At 41.1% G+C, this 5,000-nt stretch overlaps 1 protein-coding gene across 1 annotated transcript in view; it reads right to left on the bottom strand.

Moving 5' to 3' along the window:
• The window catches only part of LOC122248893 (protein sax-3), a gene marked incomplete in the record, with an annotated part of 157,670 nt that overhangs the window by 7,528 nt on the left and 145,142 nt on the right, over window positions 1-5,000 (bottom strand).

The raw sequence follows: 5,000 nt of genomic DNA on the forward strand, positions 1-5,000 counted from the left end.
GAGAGGAGGAGAGAAGGAGGCCCGGGGAAGAGATGGGTATGAGAGAGAGGGGAAGTAGGTGAAGAGGAAAGAAGGAGAGAAGGGTGAGAGGCGATAGAGTAGGAGGGGGTGGTGAGATAGAGAGAGAGATGGGGAGAGAGGGCAGACGGATAGAGTAGAGGAGAGAAGCGGAAGAGGAAGGGAAGAGGCTAAGAGAGAGTGAGAGGATAGAAGAGAGAGAGGAGGAAGAGAGGAAGAGATGAGAGATGAGAGGCAGAGAGAGAGTGAGAAAGAGAGAGAGAGAGTAGAGGAGGAGAGAGAGGAGGAGGAGAGAGAGAAAAGGAGAGATTGGAGGGGGGAGAGAGAGAGAGAGAGGGGAGAGAGGGATTGAGGAGAGGACGGAGGGAGAGGGAGAGGAGGGAGGAGAGAAGAAGGAGGGAGAAAAAGGGAGAGATGGAGGGAGTGGAGGAGGAGGGGGAAGAGGAGGAGAGAGAGGAGGGGGAAGAGAGAGAGAGGAGGAGAGGAGGGAGGGGAGGGGAAAATAGAAGGGAAAAGGGAAGAGGGAGAGGAGGAGAAGGGAATGGGAGGGTTGAAAAATAAAAAAAGAGGAGGAAAAGGATGAGGGGGAAAGAAGGGGGAGGGAGGAAAAGGGGGAAGATTGAGGAAAAAGAAAAAAGAAAAGAAAGAAAAAAAAAAAAAATGAGGAGGAACGAGGGAAGGAGGAAAAGAGGGAAAGAGGGAGAGGAGGAAAAGGAGAAAGGGTACTGAAAAGGAAGGAGAAAAAATGTGAGGAAAAAAAGAGAGGAAGAAATTTGGAGAGGAATTTTTTTTTGAAAAAAAATGAAAGTATTTTTTTTAAAAAAATTTAAGGAAGATTAATTTTTAAAAAGAGGAGATTTTTTAAAAAAAATTTAAAAAAAAGAATTTTTTTTTAAAATTTTTGAGAGGGGAGGTGAGAGAGGAGATGGGAAAAAGGAAGTGAAAATAGAGAGAGAAGGGAGATAGAAGAGAGAAAATGAGAGAGAGAGAGGATTTAGAGGATAGAGGAAGAGAAAGATGTTTTTTTGGAGTGGGGGTGGGGGGAGGATGTTTTTTAAGTTTTTTGGGTTTTTTTTGGTTTTTTTTTTTTTTGGAGAGGGGGTGTGGGGGGGGGGTGGGAGGGGGGAGGAACCCGCAGGGGCGGGGGGGGGCGTGGAAAGGGGAAAAGGGAAGGGGGGGGGAGGGGGAAGGAATTTGGGGGGGGGAGAGAGGGGTGGGGGCCCCCCCGGGGAGGGGGGGTGAGAGGGAAAGGGGGGGGGGGGGGAAAGGAAGGAAGGGAGGGGGATATGCGGAGCAGAAGGTGCAAAGAAGATAAGTTAGGAGGAAAAGGAGGAGGAGAGGGAGGAAGGATGGAGGGAGGGAGGGAGGGAGGAGGAGGAGGAGGAGGAGGAGGAGGAGGAGGAGGAGGAGGAGGAGGAGCGGGGAGGCAGATGCGTGTGGAGGAGGGGTAAAGGAGGAAAGGAAGGAGGAGGAGGAGGGAGAGGCAGGTAGGAGGAGGAGGGGAGGAGGAGAGGAGAGGAGGAGGGACCGGCAGGATGTGGGTGGAGGAAGGTGGAGAAAGGAGGAGGAGGAGTAGGAGAGGAAGAGGGGGAAAAGGGAAGTACAAAAGTTAGGTGAGGTGGAGGTGGAGGAGAGAGTTGAATGTGAGTGGGTGATAATGAAATGACGTGTGAAAACTCTCCTTATTCCTCCTCCTCCGTTCTTCCACCGTACTCTTTCCTTCCCCCTGCTCTTTTATTCGCACACCTCCCTCCTTACCCCCTTCCCTCTCCTTATCCCCTCCTCCCCTCTTCTTCATCCTTCCCCTTCCTCTCTTTCCCCCCTCTTCCCTCCTTCCTTCTTTCCCCTGCTACCCCTCTCATCCCTTCTTCCACCCTTCCCTCTTTCTCCCCTCCTCCTCCCTTCCCCCTTCCCCCTCCCCCTCCTCATTCCTCCCACCCTCCACTCCCCTCCCCCCTTCTTAACTCCGCGTCTTCTCCAACTAATTAAAAACTCCACATCTCATTCCTGGACAAAAATGCTTACAAATTACTCACATAAATTCGCTTGCACTCCCCCTCCTCCCTCCCTCCCTCCCTCCCTCCCTCCCATCCCCTCCCCTCCCCTCCTCCCCCCCCCCCCCCCCCCCCTCCCCCTCCAATCCCATACCTCCCTCCCTCCCTACCCCCGCCCCCCACCCCACTCCCCCCCTCTCTCCGTGTGTTGGAATGTATCGTTTTCGAGCATAGTTCTTTTCTTCTCTCTCTCTCTCTCTCTCTCTCTCTCTCTCTCTCTCTCTCTCTCTCTCATTTGTCTTTCGATTTTACTTTTTTTTCTTCCATTTTCTTTTGCCGACGAAAGCAATTTGTTGTCAATTATTAATGGAGCAATTTAATCGTTTAATCGACAGGGAAGGAGAGAGAGAGAGAAAGAGAGAGAGAGAGAGAGAGAGAGAGAGAGAGAGAGAGAGAGGTAACTGGGAGAGCGAGAGAGAGAGGAGAGAGGGGAATGTTAAGAAGAGGAGATGGGATGGGGGAGAGAGAGAGGAGAGGGTAGGGAGAGACCCGATGGACGCGATGAGAGGAGGGGAGGAGAGAGGGAGGGAGAGAGAGGGAGAGAGGAGTGAGAGGAGAGGGAGAGGAGGAGCAGGGGAGTGATGATGATGAGAGAGAGAGAGGAGGAGGATAGAGAAAGGAGAAAGGAGAGGGAGAGAGGAGAAGAGAGAGGAGGAGAGAGAGAGAGTGAAGAGAGAGAGAAGAGGGAGAGGAGGAGAGAGAAGATAGAAAGAAAAGAGTTAGAGAGGCGAGAAAGGAAGAGAGAAGACTGACTTAGGAGAAAGACAGAGAGAGAGAGAGAGAGAGAGAAAGAGAGAAAGACAGGGATAGAGAGAAAGAGTGAAAAAAACTATCGTATAACAACCTCCATAGGGAGGAGTAGGAGGGGGAGGGGGATAGGAGGAGGCGGAGGAAGAAGAGGAGGAGGATGATGATTTCGAGGAAGAGGTATGGAGAGGAGGTAAATGGGATGTGGGGGGAGGGGGGAGGGGGTGAGGGAGATAAAAAAATAGCAGGCATTAATTGGGTTTTGTCTTGTAATTGTCTCAAGAAGATTACTTTTTTTTACCACCGGCGCTGGTCGAATTGAGAAAGGTTAGTCAGGGAGAAAGAACTGGGATGGGAGGGGGGGGGGTGGAGGGAGGGACTTGTGACCCTCTGAAATATTCTGTGAAAACGATTTTGAAAAACTCTGAGGGAAAAATCACACACACACACTACACAACAAGCACACACGCACACACACACAACAACACCCACACAACTCAAAGCAAACACAGACAACACATGTGTATATTAATATTTAATGAATATATATATGTATATAATATCATATATATAAATACATATATAATGTATATATATATATATTCTATATATATATATATATAATATTAATACAATATATATATATATAAATATATAATTATATATATATATATATAAATTATATATATTATAATATATAATATATATCTATATTCATATACACACACTACAACAACACAACACACACACACAACAAACACACACACACACACACACACACAACACACACACAAACAACCACACAACAACCAACACACATATAAATATATAATATATATATAATATAATATATAAATTTGGTGTATGTTGTGAGCTTGATTATGCATAAGTACATAATTGTTTCTGAATTAATCAATCGACGAAGCAATCGTCCCTTTAATAAATTTATATCGTTGCCCTTAGTCTCCGATCCGTCTGCCGCCTTTCTTTCGCGAACCCACTAGATTTTTTTTTTTTCTTTTCATTCACGTCTAAACTTTTTCGTTCGCATTGCTACGGAAATATTTTCGGTCAGACAAAACGACCCGTTCATTAGTCGATAGTCACTCAGTCAGTCAGGTCAGTGCTGTTCCAATCAGTCAGTTTGAAAAAGAAATAACAAATATCGGTAACTTGAAAAAAAAAGAAAAAACAGATTGGAAACTTCGATAAATAGAAGAAAACATGAAAGAAAATAAAAGAAAGGAAAAAAAAGAAAAGAAAAATATTGGTGGATATCTGGGATGTACCAAACTTTTTTAGTTGGAAATAATAAACTGTAGCACAAAGTGCAGGTAGGTTTCCTATCGCTCTTTCTCTCCCTATCGCTCTTTCTCTCCCCTATCTTTATATATATATATATAATATATATATATATTATATATATATATATATAATAAATATAATATATATATATGTTATAGAGATAGATAGATAGATAATATATGTATATATGGTATACCTGGCATAATTAAATATAAATTATTATATATATATATATATATATATAATATATATATATATATATAAAACATATACATATATATATATATATATATATATATATATATATATATATATATATATATATATATATATATATATATATATATACAAACAAATACATACATAATAATATATATATATCTATATATATATGCGTAATAATATTTAATATAATATAATATATATATACCGCGAATATACATAATTCTATATAATATATATATATATGATACATATATAAATAAGTATAGAGATATAGATAGATAGATAATTTTTATAATTATAATGGTATACTTGCATATAATTTAATATATGGATTATAGAATATATATAGTTATATATATTATATAATATATATATAATATAAACAGTATTATACATTATATAATCATATATATATATGATATATAATAATATAATATATAAAAACATATACATACATAATATATATTATATATATATATATATATATATATAATATATATATATAAATATATATATAATATATATATATATACATATAAAGGGAAAATTGAGAGTGTATTTAAGGGGAAAAGCGAGACAGAATATGCGCAATGAAATCAAAATCACTGATTATCACACTTCTTCTCACATGGGGGGTAAGGGCAAGGGCAA

This window comes from Penaeus japonicus, unplaced genomic scaffold, assembly GCF_977035675.1.
Source record: "Penaeus japonicus unplaced genomic scaffold, GWHDUDI00000001_assembly GWHDUDI00000015, whole genome shotgun sequence".
Lineage (NCBI taxonomy): Eukaryota > Metazoa > Arthropoda > Malacostraca > Decapoda > Penaeidae > Penaeus > Penaeus japonicus.